The sequence below is a fragment of the Ciconia boyciana genome, chromosome 2 (genome assembly GCF_034638445.1).
Source record: "Ciconia boyciana chromosome 2, ASM3463844v1, whole genome shotgun sequence".
Lineage (NCBI taxonomy): Eukaryota > Metazoa > Chordata > Aves > Ciconiiformes > Ciconiidae > Ciconia > Ciconia boyciana.
This window is the reverse complement of record NC_132935.1, coordinates 50,926,599-50,944,336: the sequence shown is the minus strand read 5'-3', so window position 1 is coordinate 50,944,336 and position 17,738 is coordinate 50,926,599. Positions and strand designations below refer to the sequence as shown.

Genomic DNA, 17,738 nt, shown 5'->3' with positions numbered 1-17,738 from the left:
CTGCGAGGGGGAGCTCCGATGAGGCCGTGGCCGCCTCGCACCGCTCGGCCAAAACAACGGGACCGAGAGTCGGCGCGGCGCCGTTTGAACATGACCTCCCCTTGTCACGCGACCTTCTTGGCTACCCCTTTCACTTCGCGGCGTTGGTACGTTCCTGCCCGTCGCGCCTCGGCGCCGGACAGGCAGCGAAGTGGTACGGCCGGCGGGGGGGATGGGAGCGCTGTGGTGCGCACGTTAAAGGGACGCGCTCCGGCTGTGCCGAGCCTCGCGCTCTCCTCCCCCCTCTACCCACCGCGACAGTTGGTTGCACCCGGGCAGCCCGCTCTGGCGGCCGCGCGGGGCGGGGCGGGGGGAACGAGCGAGCCACCTCAGGGAAGCGCCGAGAGGCGGTGGCGGCTGCCGGTCCTGTGCTCCCCTAGCGAGGCCGCGGCGGTTTCGGCGCGGTACCATCGGGCCCGCCCGTGAGGGGAGTTGGCAGGCGCGGGCCCGGCGCTGACCGCCGGGGGGGGTGCCGCTGCCGCAGAGACGCTTTTGCCGTTTGCTGTGCCGCTCCTTCGGCAGCGCCTGTGCTGCTGCTGCTGGCAACGCTGACAGGTGGGGAGGAAAAACAAACCAGGAGGAAAAAGTTGGAGGGGAGCAGCTGTGTGACCCCGAGCTCGTTGGTGTGGGGCGGCTTGCCCTACCGACCTCAGCGGCCGCAGCTTCCCTGGCGTGAGAACGAAACGGAGCAAGGAGAAGCAGTAACCGCTGCAACTTTAAATACACTATAGACGCTGAAAGTGCTAAAATCAGCCTTGGTTTTTTTTCAGTGCGGCCACTGGAGGGAATCTCGGTTTCGCTGCAGACCCTCATGTACAAGTGTGCAAAGTCTAAGTTCTTTACAAAGGGTGAGAGTTTCAAAGGGGAATTGGTACAGTAAAGTCGAAAATCCCCCACTAAAACATTTTAAATCTGCTTTTTCCCAGGCACATCGCTTGCTCAGCCTGTGTGCTTTTCAGTGCTACACTGCAGGCTGTGAGTACTGTCTCCTTCCCAAGCTGTGGCCTTTTTTAAAATAATTTCTGCTCTTGCGGTCTGTGGCTGATGGGACACTACTCAGTGATATGACACCACACCACAAAACGTGAATCTCATTCCTTACTGGGTGCATTGCTTGCTCCGTTTCTCAGCTGTTCCTGGCTGAAGTCCCTGGCTCTTCCCTCAAGCCCTAACCCTTTTGGTTACAGCACACATTTGTCAGTGGCATCCGTGGCCACCCCGTGGCTGTACAGCTGCTTCCCAACTGGCATGCTCTCTCCTCAGACTGTTTCTAGGCTGGCTCCTTTCCCCAGCCCCATGGAGATTGCTCTTCCTGGCCCTGCTGTCCTAGGATTGACTGTGACTGCCCATCTCTCCCTGCTTTTTTCCCTTGACAACCAGTTCCCAGGCTGCCAGCTCCAAGCTGTTCTTGCATTCCTACAGCATCCCCCTCTCCCAGGGCCCACCACCTGGGCTTGATGCTGTCTGTCACCAGAATGGTGCTGCTTCTGCCCCATCTCTTCAGATTATACAGGACCCTGAGTTGATGTGATGTTAATCTGGCTTGCTCTCCTCTCCAGAAAACATCTCTGGCCCAGTCCTTGCACTGTAGGTCATGCTAAGGAGGAATTTTGCCAGCATATCCATTAGGCTGTTTGTGTTTCTAACCATTTCACTCATCACTATGGTATCTGGGTCCATTTTTTGTACTAGTAGGGGTATTCTTTCTGTCTCCCACACGCTTTATCATCATCAGCACTATCATATTTGTAGGACACCAAAAGCAAAAAAAGAAAGGGTTGAAGAAACCTATTTTTTCTAAAGTTGATATGCTTCATGGTGATTCATGGTTATTATTGTATGTTCTTGGAGTGAACTCATAGGATAACTGTTGTAATAGCTCTGTGCTCAAATTGATACTATTTGTAGCTATTACAAATGACAACAAAGAATCCTAAGAATGAAGAATGCAAGACAGCTGTGGCCAAATCAGCATGTAATCGGAAGGTACCATCTCCTAGCCAGCTGCAAATAGAATCACGAGGACTTAACTTCTTTAGCAGAAGTACCTGCTTGGCTCTGGCGAACTGGTGAGGTGTCTGAAAGCATCCCGAGACTTCAGGCATCTTCAGCAACTGGAGGGCAAACATGTTCTCATGAAATACTCTGAACACTGGGAATTCCGAAAAATGTTTTTCTCTTCCCAAAAGTATAACTGACCTTGCTCTCATCCTCCGGTTACCCAACCACTGTTTATAAAATATTTTGCATTAGGGTGTCTTGGTGATCACAGCTTTTGAGACAGCGTGGGTTAGATGTCAGCCACATAAATACTGCTTTTAAGATCTGAACGTTCCATCTTATTCTCACACATTTTCAGGTTGGTTTTGAGTAGAGGAGAAAAATAAGTCTTGTGGGAAGCCACAGGTGAGGAGCCTTAAAATGAAAGGAGTAATTGCCCACTGTATTTCCCCAAAGTGGTCCAAATTAAATATGAGAATTAAATATTTTTAGTACATTCCTATTTCCATGCAAAATGTGGGAGAACAATGTTTGGTCTTCAACTGTTTTTAGAGGAAGACAAACACATAAGATCATTCATTCATAACAACTAAAACCATCTCTTTTGCCTAATTTGGTCTGATGATTAAATCCATTTATTCCACTTTGTGATGACTTTTCATTCATATGTTTAAAATTTTGGACTTCCATATTCATAAATAGCAACAGAGCTAAAGAAACAATGAAGAAAGAGTCCGCAGCTCCATTTTTTACCGTGGAAAGGGAAATTCACACTCACATCAACATTTAAATAATGCACAGATGCATACAAGCAGGGAAATAGATAGCTACAATGGAAATGTGCCACATGTCTCAGAACACATAACCACAACAGGGTGTCTCTTTTACGACTTTCTTAATGCACTGCAATATGCCTAGATATCAAAGGACATATGGTATATTTTCTCTTTAATTGAACATTTCTTTGCTCTTGTGAGTTACTCACAACCTTAACATTATTTAATTGTAATTTAGATGCATAAATCTAGATCATCACCAAGAGTTTCAAATGCAAATATGTTTCAGTCAGATCTTCTTCCACTTCTGTTCCAACTTTTGTCAGTGTAGTGTCTTTTTTGTTGATGTGCAGTTCAGTATGTCATTTTTTGGAGAGAAAAGAATGCAGATAGAGAAGGATGGGCACTTTTCTGAAGGATTTTTTCCCCATGTTTCCAACTCATATTTCTCAGTAACAAGTAGTAGGTAAAGACACAGTTCCTGAGACTAGGGTCTGGAAAGCATTAACATTTAGTTTCTAGAGAAATCTATCTGTTTGAAATGAAGTGCTAACAGTAGAGCAATTTTAGTCTTCTCAGGATTGTGTCAAAATTCCTCATTGCAGAGGAATTAATTTAGTTTTGGAGAAACCTATAATATTTGCAGTGATCCAGTTTTCTAACAATTCTGAGAAAAAATGGTAAGTGATCTTCAGCTTCTGTCTGTATTTTCTGCCATTTTTATTATCCAAGTTTCCATAAATTCTCTGGAATAGGAGAGAATTGAGTCTTGAAAATGGTTCAGATTATTTAATAAACAGTAATTTGTTATCAAAATACACAATAATATCAGACTCTTGGTAGGGTAAATGGTGCTTTTTGCTTCCTAGAAGAGATCACACTAACAGGATAAATTTGTCTTCAATTTATTCTGTCAGCTTCTTGTCTGATTTTTTCAATGTTGCCATTTATATTCTGCACTGGCTATTGTAGAGAATATTAATAAGAAGTAGCACCTGAAATGCAAGCCTATATGTTCTGATATAAAGTGAAGTACCCAAACAGCACTGCACACTACAGGGATATCAGTGGCTCTGCCATGTTCCAGAGGGGCAATAACAAACCCAGAAAAAAATCATTGGGATGCTAAATTTTTATTCTAGTATCTGTCATTTTAGTCTACAAATATCAATGTTTAGAATAAAGAAACTCACAGCAGGTTCAGCAGTTTGCACTAATGGGAGTAAGTGCAACAGCTGTGGTGAGAAAATCTGTCTGTGTCCTGATTTTATTCTTCAAAAGGGAATCTCCAGCTACTAGGAACGTATGCTATAAATATAGAATAGCAGAACATCTAATCTAAGCCTCCTTAGAGCTGAAAATTCTTCAAGAATTCTTAGAGGTTAATATTTTATTTTAGGACACAGAAGGAAGGCATTGTAGTTCACTAACTTCCTCATTTTTTGAATGTCAAAAGCAAAGCAGAAAAGATAAATACGAGAAGGCACTGCCAAGCAGTGTTGAAGAAAAGGTGGCAATTATCTTGATGATCTGAATATTCATCTCTGTTAAAGGCAACACATTTGCAATGGAGAGGTATACTGTTCTTCTGGAGATGCTTCTGGGGACTCTCACTTCTGTCACATCTGCGTCATCTTCAGCTTCTGCCTTCTGTGTTTCTAAGACACAGAAGACATGGTCATGAGGGACATAACTATGAAGGACATGAGGAGATGACTGAACGGCTACAGGACAATACTTCTACCTTATTTGTCACAATCTTAATCAACAACTTGCTGAGGAAATATAGAAAGATAATTATATCAAGTGCAATTTTCTTTCAGCGAGCCTGATCCCATGACCTAAAGAAGACCTCCCTCATTTTGCTAGCAGTGCTGCTCCCAATGCTGCCCAGGATGCTGTTGGCCTTTGCTGGAAGGGCACATTGCTGGCTCACAATCCCTTTGTCCACCAGGACCCCCAGGGCCTTTTCTGCCAAGCTGCTTTCCAGCTGGTCGGCCCCCAGCATGTGCTGGTGCATGGGGTTGTTCCTCCCCACGTGCAGGACTTTGCACTTCTCCTTGTTGAACTCCACGAGGTTTGTGTCTGCCCATTTCTTCAACCTGTTGTGGTCCCTCTGAACAGCAGCACAACCATCTGGTATTTCAACGACTCCCAGTCTTGTAACATGTGCAAACTTACTGAGGGTCTGCTGTCATCCAGGTCATTAATGAAGAAGTTAAACAGTATTGGCCCCAGTATTGACCCAGTATTGACTGCTGAGATATATCACTACTGACTGGCCCCCAGCTGGACTCTGTGCCACTGACCACAACACTAGGAGCCTGGCAGTTCAGCTAGTTTTCAGTAAACCTCACTGTACATTTATTTAGTCTGTACTTCAGTTTGCCTATGAGAATGTGATGGGAGATAACTGTCTAAAACCTTACTAAGGTTGAGATAAAATATTCACTGCTCTCCCCTCCCTGCATGCTCAGACAGTGTCTCTGTATTGCTCCAGGTCACCTGTCCCTGCTTCCACCTCTGGTATGCTTCTGTTTTATGTTTGGGTTTTGTCAGGAGCTCCTTGTTCATCCCTGCAGGCCTCCTTGCTCAATTTCCTGCAAGTTGGGGTGGACCATTCTTGAGTTTGGAGGAGCTGATCTTTGAAAATTGACCATCTCTCTTGGATCTCTTTTCTTCCAGGGCCACATCCTGTGGGACTCTTTCAAGCAGGTCCCTGAATGGGCCAAATTCTGGTCTCCTGAAATCCAGGGCTGTGATCCTGCTTTTTGCTTTGTTCCTTCCCCTTGGGATCCTGATCTCCACCTTCTCATGGTCATTGCAACCAAGGCTGCCCCAGACCTTCACATCCCCAACCAGCCCTTCCTTGTTTGTAAGTGTGAAGGTCCAGCAGAGCACCCCTCTTTGTTGGCTCCTCAATCACCTTTGTTAGGGATTTGTCAATCAATGCAGTCCCCAAACCTTTTGCATTGCTTGTGCCATGCTCTGCTGCTCCTCCAGCAGATACCAGGATGGTTAAAGTCCCTCATGAGGATCAGGGCCTGCAAACATGAAGTTTCTTCCCACTGTCTGAAGAAGGCCTCCTCTACTTCTTCCTGATCAGGGAGTCTGTAGCAGACACCCAGAACAACTTTGCCCATGTTGGTCTGCCCCAGCAGCTCCCAGTTGACTCCTCATCCATCCCAAGGCAGAGCTCCATGCTCCAATCCTGCTGCTGTCTCACATAAACAACATTTGGTTTTGTTCTATTCTGTCTGCTTTCTTTGTTCATATACTCTATATATTGCTTTTTAAATCATAGAAGAACAATAAATAGCCATTTAACATTGTGTTCTTTAACTTTCTATATAGTCTATCTCAAAGTCAATGTGTATTTTATCAGAAGGTCTTAAAATCTTAAAAGATTAATTCTTTTGATGAATAAAAAATAATAGATTATACAATGAAATACAAAGCAGGGAATACAGTTATATTTGACGAAAAATAGATTATAGAGATAGTCTTGTCACTGTTAATAACCAGTGGTGCCATTTCTATTACACAGCACCTCAGTGGCAACAAAGCACAGCAAAAGAAACAATATACTCACATTTAGGTAAATATGCTTTGTGAGTATTACTGTGCTTGAAACCAATTTGGGAGAATATCCTCTAACTAAAATCTTGTTGTATTGAATTAACATTTATTGTTTTCCACTTTTAATGTCTGTGGGATTCTTGCTTCTTGCTTGCTCTCTTCCACTTTTCAAGTATTTTAAAGGATAAAATTATGATGACTGGAGATCCAGTTGTAGAGTGAGGGTCTATAACATTTCTTATACACATGATGCACACATTTTACTCTTAGCTTGGAATGACAGATATAGCATATTCATATTTTATAATGTTTAAAAAGGAACCAAAATAAACTTCTGTTGAACACATATCACATCATTGTTTGTACCATGGTATTCATCCTTCCAGACATGGCCCCATTTCTTTGTCCCCATTTCTGTATTTGGTATGTATGCAGTAATTTAGTCATCAGGACTGCTCAAAATGCCCATGATTCACTGAAGGCCAAACCTCCTTTCCTGTGAAAGTTTACTCATTTATGCCTTTCTGTCCTGAGTAGTCCCATCATCAGTGGAAATACAGTAACCAAGTACGTATGTATATTCAAGAGCCAAGAAAATCACTACAAAAAATAACTGACATTTTGAAATGTTTCCTTTATCTAGTTCAAATTTCTAACATAGACTGTGCATGTACAATGAATGGTTGCTTGGAATGGTACTGTCTCTAACTTGCATTACTGTAAACATATATATATAAAAGATATATATATGTAGAATATGTATCTATGTATGTGTGTTTCTTTTCAAGCAGGAGCAAAAGGGAGGAGAAGGAAGATGCTTCGTATGAGTGCAGTCTGTGAGAAGAGGGTCCCAGGGTACAGGAGGTCTGCTGTACAAAACAGGAGATTGCATCCATGGGGAGACGTTGGTATTTGCAAGGTAGGAACTACAGGCCTTGGTCTTCCCTTGTTTTAGAATGAGGGCAACAAGGGATGTGTTCTAGAAATAGGTAAACTGCCTTTGAACTACCCTACAAAGAGGAATCAACTATAGTTTTCTCTAAGCAACATATGAAACCAGAAAAAAATAGTAACTGTTGATTTCTAGTATTTATTTTGCTTTAAGGATGTAGCAATGCTTTTTACCACTCTCCATCTTTTCCTTTTATTCAGCATGAAATTTTAAAGCATGACTCTAGTTTAAAAAGATACTTTAGAAAAGTATCACAGTGTTATTCCATAATTGCTACATATTATTTTGCAAGTAAAATAGCAGTGTATCTTACTATTAAATTCATTTGAAAATCAAGTTGAGTTTGTTCTGGATATCAGTAACAAAAATTCTAAATTAAAAGACTACTTAGAAGCTTTGCTGATGGGAATGTGGGCCATAATAATACTTATGACTCTCTTTTATTGATTCTATAAGAATAAAAAAGAAGTCTTTTGTTCAATAATGTAATCTACACTTTATTATTAAATACTACTCATCTTCAATAATGATAAAATGTGATTTTGCATAACTTTCTAAATATGTTCACATATTAGTGTGTATATCTTTTTGCAGGAATAAGGTACTGTTGCTCAAATAAATTCATTATGCAGTTTTCTAAATGCTACATTCTTTCCTACTTATTCCAAGTGGGCCTTTGATTCTGGCATATGTGATGCATCAACTTACCCTGCTGATTTAGCTATCAGGAATAATTCAGTTTGGAATAATTCTGTTTTGTACAATTCAGGGTTTATGTGTTTATTGAAAATATTAAGTATAGATTTTATTTTTCATTGAAGTTTGTCTTTCCCAGACTTCCTCATAGTGTTTGGTCAGCATCAGCTTGAAAAGTTGCTTAGACACTGGCATGGACAAGAAATTATAACCCATGAATCAAGAATAGAGGTCATTTTGGTCTCTAGGGATAGGAAACAAAAAACTGAAATTCATCAGAAATTGTGACGAGGAGAGCCAACTGGAAGAGATAGTGGTCAAATCTGGAGAAGAGAAGCAGATGAAACCTCCTATGTTCATTGATATTTATTGGTTCAGACCTAATTTTTGTAAGCAAAGTAATAAAGTGTAGGGCTAGAACAGAGGACAAAACTTGTAATGGATTGAAAATGTAACAAGAAATTGTCTATGAAAACTTTTGCTGGCCTATTTAAAATGGAAATTATATGAGCTCTAAAACAAGTAGAATTGATGGGTAGATTGCATGCACCTGTTGGTTTGGAATTTTTTAAAGAGCAAACATTTTATAATAGAAGTATGAAACCATAGTCTGTTATTCTTCCTAAATGCCTAAAGATACCAGCTTATGTCTTTTTAAAATAATGTACAGTTTTCTGCATTCATTTATGTAATATTTTACCCTCTGTGTACTTTACATAAAATCGCCACAGAAACCGAGAAGTTTGACATTGGCTGTGATGTAGCAAAGCTTTGGTCTTAGGTAAGTGACAGGGAAAATATTTATCACAAGGAAGTAGTGCAAAAAAGGGATGAGTTTTGTATGTAGTGTACTCAAAGAACTTTTCTTTCTTGAGTGCTGGATAAGATGATAAATTTCTGCAAGAAAAGGACTAGTGTGTTCCTGTAAGCCTTCTTTTGCATCAATTCCTTAGTGTTGGTAGGAGAGCATCTTTGAGGAAGACTAAGAAAGCAAAGGAGGGAGGGGATGCTTATGTGCTATTTCGGTCACGCTTGAGACTTTCAGCTCAAAATCCTAGTTTATTTATCATTGATCATATTGTTAATTTATTTTCTTCAGCCCATTGTCAGACCTGACACAGTGCTGGTCAGTTTTTCTTTCCTTTTCAACATTCATTGATTTGTGTCTTCTAAGAAAAAAGTTTTATGAGGGGAAACGCTGGGTTTCAAACCAACCGAAAAAGAAACAAAGTTCTTACCTCCCCTTGAGATATTGACCCTAACATCCTTTCCGTTAGTCTTTCTTAGAAGTTTTCAAAGCAGCTGTCTTCATCTTTCTTTCTACCTGTGGATATGAAAGGAGCTTCTCATAAATGTCCATGCTACGTCATTGTCTACCTTCAAAACTCTTCCCTACAAAAATACCTACGAAATCAGTGACAGCATTTAAGTTGCAGTCTGGCATTATCTTATAGCTAAGTAAACCTCACAGCTAGCTGTTATCAAAAGGCATGTTTTTCCTTCACTCCCCTCTACACTCGTGGCCACATGTTCCCACTCTGTCTCCTGTGCCATGACTTTTACTCATCTGATCTTGTAGTGAGATGTTAGGCTTGCTAACATGAGATGTTAAGCTTGCTCGGTCATAGGCTTGCCAAGCTGGTGAGAGAGATTTAAACTGAAGTTGCCAGGGGAGGGAAACCTCAATCCATCCCACTCCTACCAGTTTGATGCCAGTGCCAGCAATAGATGCCCATAGCCTGGAGAAGGATCACAAGTCAGCAGGAGAGCAACTGAAGAGCAGCAGGAAGGAATTCCAGCCACTCCAGCCAGGAAGTCGGCTTCATTGGGGGCCCAGCTTAAATGCCTCTATGCAAATGTACGTAGCATGGAGAACAAACAAGAGGAGGTAGAGACATGCGCATGCCTGCAGGGCTGTGATCTTATTGGCATCATGAAGACGTGGTGGGACAGCTCCTATGACTGGAGTGTTGGAATGGAAGGATACAGGCTCTTTAGGAAGGACAGGCAGGGGAGATGAGGAGGGGGTGTCACCCTCTATGTCAGTGACCAGCTGGAGTGTGTGGAGCTCTGCCTAGGGATGGATGAGGAGCCAACGAGAGCTTATGGGTCAGGATTAAAGGGAGGGCAGGGACAGGTGACATTATAGTGGGGGTCTGCTACAGGCCACCCAACCAGGAAGACCGAGCAGATGAGGCCCTCTATAGACAGATAGGAGCAGCCTCACATTCACAAGCCCTGGTTCTCATGGGGGACTTCAACCAGCCTGATATCTGTTGGAGGGACAACACAGCAGGGCATAAGCAATCCAGGAGGTTCCTGGAATGTGTTGATGATAACTTCCTTCTCCAAGTGATAGAGGAGCCAACAAAGAGAGGTGCTATGCTGGACCTTGTTCTCACCAACAAGGAGGGGCTGGTGGGGAATGTGAAACTCAAGGGCAGCCTTGGCTGCAGTGACCATGAAATGGTGGAGTTCAAGATCCTTAGGGCACCGAGGAGGGCACACAGCAAGCTCACTACCCTGGACTTCAGGAGAACAGACTTTGGCCTTTTCAGGGATCTGGTTGGTGGAGTACCATGGGATAAAGCCCTGGAGGGAAGAGGGGCCCAAGAAAGCTGGTTAATATTCAAGGATCACCTCCTCAAGCTCAGGAGCGATGCACCCCAATGAAGAGGAAGTCAGGCAAAAACACCAGGAGGCCTGCATGGATGAACAAGGAGCTCCTGGACAAACTCAAACACAAAAAGGAAGGCTACAGAGGGTGGAAGCAAGGACAGGTAGCCTGGGAGGAATGCAGATAAATTATCCAAGAAGCCAGGGATCAGGTTAGGAAAGCTAAAGCCCTGATAGAATTATCATGGCCAGGGACGTCAAGGGCAACAAGAAAAGCTTCTATAGGTACATTGGTGATAAAAGGAAGACTAAGGAAAATGTGGGCCCTCTCCAGAAGAAAACGGGAGACCTGGTTACCCAGGATATGGAGAAGGCTGATGTACTCAACAACTTTTTTGCCTCAGTCTTCACCAACAAGTGCTCTAGCTACACCGCCCAAGTCACAGGAGGCAAAGGCAGGGACTGGGAGAATGAAGAACAGCCCACTGTAGGAGAAGATCAGGTTTGAGACCACATAAGGAACCTGAAGGTGCACAAGTCCGTGGCACCTGATGAGATGTACCTGTGGGTCCTGAGGGAACTGGTGCATGAAGTTGCTAAGCCACTATCCATCGTATTTGAGAAGTTATGGCAGTCCAGTCAAGTTCCCACCGACTGGAAAAGGGGAAACATAACCCCCATTTTTAAAAAGGGAAAAAAGGAAGACCCAGGGAACTACAGGCCAGTCAGTCTCACCTCTGTGCCTGGCAGTATCATGGAGCAGATCATCCTGGAAACTATGCTAAGGCACATGGAAAATAAGGAGGTGACTAGTGACAGCCAACATGGCTTCTCAACAGGCAAATCGTGCCTAACAAATTTGGTGGCCTTCTATGACGGGGTTACAGTGTTGGTGGATAAGGGAAGAGCAACTGATGTCATCTACCTGGACTTCTGCAAAGCATTTGACACTGTCCTGCATGACATCCTTGTCTCTAAATTGGAGAGACATGGATTTGATGGATGGACCACTCAGTGGATAAGGAATTGGCTGGATGGTCACATTCAAAGAGTTGTGGTCAACGGCTTGATGTCCAAGTGGAGACCAGTGACGAGTGGCATTCCTCTGGGGTCGGTATTGGGACCAGCTCTGTTTAACATCTTTGTCAGCAATATGGACGGTGGGATTGAGTGCACCCTCAGCAAGCTTGCTGATGACACCAAGCTGTGTGGTGCAGTCGACACGCTGGAGGAAAGGAATGCCATCTAGAAGGACCTTGACAGGCTTGAGAGGTGGGCCCATGCAAACCCCATGAAGTTCAACAAGGCCAAGTGCAAGGTCCTGCACATGGCTCGGGGCAATCCCAAGCACAAATACAGGCTGGGCGGAGGATGGATTGAGAGCAGCCCTGAGGAGAAGGACGTGGGGGTGTTGGTTGATGAGAAGCTCAACATGACCTGGCAATGTGCGCTTGCAGCCCAGAAAGCCAACCGTATCCTGGGCTGCATCAGAAGAAGTGTGACCAGCAGGTTGAGGAAGGTGATTCTCCCCCTCTACTCCGCTCTTGTGAGACCCCACCTGGAGTACTGTGTACAGCTCTGGGGCCCCCAACATGAGAAGGACATGGACCTGTTGGAGCGGGTCCAGAGGAGGGCCATGAAGATGATCAGAGGGCAGGAGCACCTCTTCTATGAAGACAGGCTGAGAGAGTTGGGGTTGTTCAGCCTGGAGAAGAGAAGGCTCCAGAGGGACCTTATTGCAGCCTTCCAGTACCTGAAGGGGCCCTACAAGAAAGCTGGAGAGGGACTTTTTACAAGGGCATGTAGTGACAGGACAAGGGGTAATGGTTTTAAACTGAAAGACAGTAGATTTAGATTAGATATAAGGAAGAAATTCTTCACTATGAGGGTGGTGAGGCACTGGAACAGGGTGCCCAGAGAAGCTGTGGATGCCCCATCCCTGGAAGTGTTCAAGGTCAGGTTGGATGGGGCTTTGAGCAACCTGGTCTAGTGGAAGGTGTCCCTGCCCATGGCAGGGGGCTTAGAACTAGATGATCTTTAAGGTCCTTTCCAACCCAAACCATTCTATGATTCTGTGTTTAAGGAAGCTAAATCAGTAGAAAAACAATTGCTTTTCTGTAAAAGCAGTTTTCTGCCTGTTGAGTTTCACAGATTGGGAGCAGATGAGTTTCGATGTCCAAGCAAGGGAAGACGATTACTGGGACACAAGAGTGGAGCAGCATTACCCTTCTTTGTCAGCAGTTAGCTCTTAGATCAGCTTAGCCATGATTGCACCTATAAACAGCGAGTATACTGAGACTACTGTTTATCACATTTATCTGTGTTATCTTGCTATCTCCCTGGGCTCTTGTGTCTGTAACCACCTTATTTCCTTTGTTTTCTACTTTGGTTGTAAGCTTTTTGTTCAGGGGCTGCCTCTCTGTACTGTATTTGTAAACCACAGCTTTTGCAACTTTGAAACTTTTTGCTGTGATGTTTACCACACATTACCATTTTTCCTTCCTAACAGATGTCAAACATTACTATTTATTGTTCGGGGAGGATGACATAGCCTCCACGTAGCTGTTTGCCAATGTCCTTGTGAAAAGACTTACTATTATAACATCTCATCTGCATAACATAACTAAAGTTAATTTTGGAAATAAGAACAATTTCTTTATTCTCATCTAACAGGTAGGAATTTGAGGGCTAGATACAGCTCTGTTGGATACATAGAAAAAAAAGTTGTCACCAAGCTTCAAGAGGAAAGAACTATGAGGAAAATGTATGCACTTGATGATCATGTCTGTTTGGCTTTTGCAGCTATTTTTCCTAGTGTTATTGCTCCACAATTCATTCTGTTGCAGGTGTGGAGTATGTAAAAGTCCTTTAAAAACTGGATTTATGAAAAACATTGTGAAGGTAGACATGGTGGTTTGGGAGATTGGTACTAGGATATGAAGGCTTGGGTTTCTACATAACTGGTTTGAATATAGCTGAAGGATTCTTACGGGGCCAGTGGGAATTACTTTGATTTTTAAAACTTGTTGTTCCTTTTTTTTTTTTTAAATCCTCTTAAGTGGGTCTGTTTGCATCTCATCATGAGGGACAAGCCACTTGGATAGCAGAAGCTGCTCTCTGCTGGTTGCAATGGCAATAGGCAGACTGAAAAGGACAAGAAAGGCAAACCTAGAGATCAAATACAACACAACAACCCAGGATGGTATTGGAAATATTCCTGGAGAGTTGGAAGACAACTTTGGGCTTGAAGCTGTGCTGCCGTCCTCCTCCTCTGCCCTAGAAACTACCTCTTGACATGCCTGTCTCGTTTATGAGACCCCTGTTCCATATATGAACTAACACTCGAGAACATTTGCCTCCACAAGGAATATTTTCCTTCAGATGAGGAATGAATGAAGGCAAAACTGCATGGAAACTCAGCAAATTGGTTAGCAAAACTGCCTAGAGCATACATCTCATCTCAACATAGAGTTCCATGTGACCACTAAACTGCCTGGTTGTGGCTTGTTGCCACTGCAAGACAAAGGTCTTACTCCGGGCAGTGCTCCGTTGTCACTCTTGTGCTGGCTTTGCTGCCTGGCTGAGGCATGCCCAGTAAGCCAGGCTGGAAGCCAGAGAGATAAGCCAGGAAGAAAAAGTTTCTTGCAGTGTCACCAAGTTCAGGTGAGAGCCAGCAGAGGCTCAGGGAAAGGGGAGTGATTCACAGAGGAGAGCCACAGTAGCGCTGACTTAGATCAGTCTAAACTCTCATACGAGTGTGTGCTCCTGGGTGGTGGCACTTCTTCCTCCTGTCTCTGCTGTACCCTAGGCACTTTGGTCTCCTCCCTGGTGCCCTTTCTGATGCTTCTTTGACCCCTTGTGAGTTGACTCAACTCACTAACCTCACAGAAAAAACCCTCTTAATTTGCTTGTTGAATTCATTCAGTGTGCAACTGTATGAACCACATAACTCTGTGAGGGAAGGGGGGAGTGAAGGAAGGAGTTGGTGGAGGAGATGGAACTGTCCTTTTTTGGTGGTCAAACCATTGTTAACACCCACTGAGGGTACAATTTGATGTTACACCTAACCTACTGTGCATGCAAGCTGCTACTGAAGAAAATAGTCCTAAACCCACTGATCTGATGCAAAGTGAATTATTTCTTTGGTGAGTTGCCACAAAGTTGTGTGATTGTTAAATCCAGTTCAGGGAAGCTGCAGGAATGTCTGTGTGGAAGTGGTTGGGAAGAACAGAACTGCTGCTTTTTGTGGCAATCTCCATTTAGGTCATGCTATCAGGATGTGAAACTGTTCTCTTTGTATGCTTTCAGAAGGGATGAAAACAAAACTCAGCTTGTCAAAAAAATTTAGTTTTGAGTTGGGTCAACACACTGATCTGAATTAACAGCTGCAGAACAGCTCGTCCTAACACAGGGAGAGAATGAAAAGATGCAGTGAGGGACAAGAGATGGGAGAATCTCCTCTTCTGATAGCAGTGTGCTCTTAGATTGGCTGATGCTGAACATGGAGCTGCTCCCCAAGAAGGGGATTCCAAGTGATAGAAGAAATTTTCAGCTTTTTGTAGTAATGGTCATAAAAATGATTCAACTTAAAAAAAATTAAAAATTATCTTTTACTTTTGGAAGCTGAGTGTTTTCACTGGCCTCACAACCAGGTGAATTTGTGGGAGAATGTGAGGACGAAGAACTACACGAGTGAGTGAATAATTGACTAGGAAATTGGGAAATCAGGAACCTTACTCAACTACTTTACCGTCAGGAAAGTTATAATGTGAAATGTGCCTTGGATTTTCTACAGTAGCTTGTAATGAAGAAGAATAGGGATGTACCTCAGCAACACTCTCTTCTTCCACACTATTATGGTGCTGTAATCCCAGTTTCCTGGTACTGTGGGGTGGAGGGAGTTGTACAATACCAAAACCATGACGTGTGGTATGGTAGGGAGCAGGGTACTTTCCATATGTGTTTTTGGAGGGGCTAAATCCGTATTTAATTCTGTAAGTTAACTTTCTGTAAACTTAAAAACTGTTATGGCGTGAAATGTACTTAAAATTGCTGTTTCTCAGAATAAAGTTAATTCTGTGGGCTGTTTTGAATTTGTTTCTGTCTTCACCTACATTGCTTTTTCAGCAGTTTCTCACTTAAAAAAAAAAGTTGCAATGGTTTGCTCCTTCTTGAACAATAATTTGTTGCTAGTTAATGAAAGAGTCTTTGTGATGACTTTATCATTACGATTATGCAGACCTGGCTGCTGGTGCCAGAATAGTGATTAACAGTGCCATAAACTGACTCTTGAAGGTCCAGTCACAGTAGAATATATCACACACTGCTTTGCAACCTTAGCAGGTAAGCAGTTGGACACTTTTAGGTTTCCGCTTAAAAGCGTCAGATGATCCTGAGTATTGAAAACAAACCGATTGTTTCTATTATTATCTGTTAAAAAAGGAAGTCAGGTTAAGTTTCCTTTGCTTGACTTCTTAAAGAAAAAGTGAATGTCACTTGAGAACAATAACTGTTTTTCACAAGAAAATAACCATAGAATCATAGAATCATTTAGGTTGGAAAAGACCTTTAAGATCATCAAGTCCAACCATTAACCTAGCACTGCCAAGTCCACCACTAAACGTCTAAACGTCTGACTCAACCACTTCCCTGGGCAGCCTGTTCCAATGCTTGACAACCCTTTCAGTGAAGCCATTTTTCCTAATACCCAATCTAAACCTCCCCTGGCACAACTTGAGGCTTTTTCCTCTTGTCCTATCGCTTGTCCTTATTTGTGAGAAGAGACCGACCCCCACCTCTCTACAGCCTCCTTTCAGGTAGTTGTAGAGAGCAAGAAGGTCTACCCTCAGCCTCCTTTTCTCCAGGCTAAACAACCCCAGTTCCCTCAGCCGCTCCCCATAAGACTTGTGCTCCAGACCCTTCACCAGCTTCGTTGCCCTTCTCTGGACACGCCCCAGCACCTCCATGTCTCTCTTGTAGTGAGGGACCCAACACTGAACACAGCATTCGAGGTGTGGCCTCACCAGTGCCATGTACAGGGGGACAATCACTTCCCTAGTCCTGCTGGCCACGCAGTTTCTGATACAAGCCAGGATGCTATTGGCCTTCTTGGCCACCTGGGCACACTGCTGGCTCATATTCAGCTGGCTGTTGACCAACACCCCCAGGTCCTTTTCCACTGGGCAGCTTTCCAGCCACTCTTCCCCAAGCCTGTAGCATTGCCTGGGGTTGCTGTGGCCCAAGTGCAGGACCCACCACTTGGCCTTGTTGAACCCCATACAATTGGCCCCAGCCCATCGATCCAGCCTGTCCAGGTCCCTCTGTAGAGCCGTCCTACCCTCAAGCAGATCAACACTCCCGCACAACTTGGTGTCATCTGCAGACTTACTGAGGGAGCACTCGATCCCCTCATCCAGATCATTGATAAAGATATTAAACAGAACTGGCCCCAACACAGAGCCCTGGGGAACACCACTTGTGACCAGCCACCAACTGGATTTAACTCCATTCACCACCACTCTTTGGGCCCGGCCATCCAGCCAGTTCTTCACCCGGCGAAGCGTACGCCCATCCAAGCCATGAGCAGCCAGTTTCTCCAGGAGAATGCTGTGGGAACAGTGTCAAAGGCTTTACTGAAGTCTAGATAGACAATATCCACAGCCTTCCCCTCATCCACTAAGCAGGTCACCTTGTCACAGAAGGAGATCAGGTTAGTCAAGCAGGACCTGCCTTTCATAAACCCATGCTGACTGGGCCTGATCACCTGGTTGTCCTGTACGTGCTGTGTGATGGCACTCGAGAGGATCTGCTCCATAACCTTCCCCGGCACCGAGGTCAGACTGACAGCCCTGTAGTTCCCCAGAGCCTCCTTCCAGCCCTTCTTGTAGATGAGCATCACATGTGCTAACCTCTGGTCAACTGGGACCTCCTCGGTTAGCCAGGACTGCTGATAAAGGATGGAAAGTGGCTTGGTGAGCACTTCTGCCAGCTCCCTCAGTACCCTTGGGTGGATCCCATCCGGCCCCATAGACTTGTGTGTGTCTAAGTGGTGTAGCAGGTCGCTAACCATTTCCCCTTGG

At 44.1% G+C, this 17,738-nt stretch overlaps 1 long non-coding RNA gene across 2 annotated transcripts; it reads left to right on the top strand.

The window, feature by feature from the left end:
* The first annotated feature begins 12 nt into the window (after nt 1–12).
* LOC140647697 (uncharacterized) lies at nt 13–15,696 on the top strand. Of its 2 annotated transcripts, XR_012040919.1 has the most exons (5): nt 13–146; nt 810–887; nt 7,187–7,314; nt 8,775–8,824; nt 13,719–15,696. It is a non-coding gene; the product is annotated as an uncharacterized lncRNA (long non-coding RNA). The 2 variants fall into 2 exon arrangements; XR_012040920.1 differs by lacking the exons at nt 810–887; nt 8,775–8,824 and having other exon boundaries at nt 7,184–7,314.
* The last annotated feature ends 2,042 nt before the right edge of the window (nt 15,697–17,738 follow it).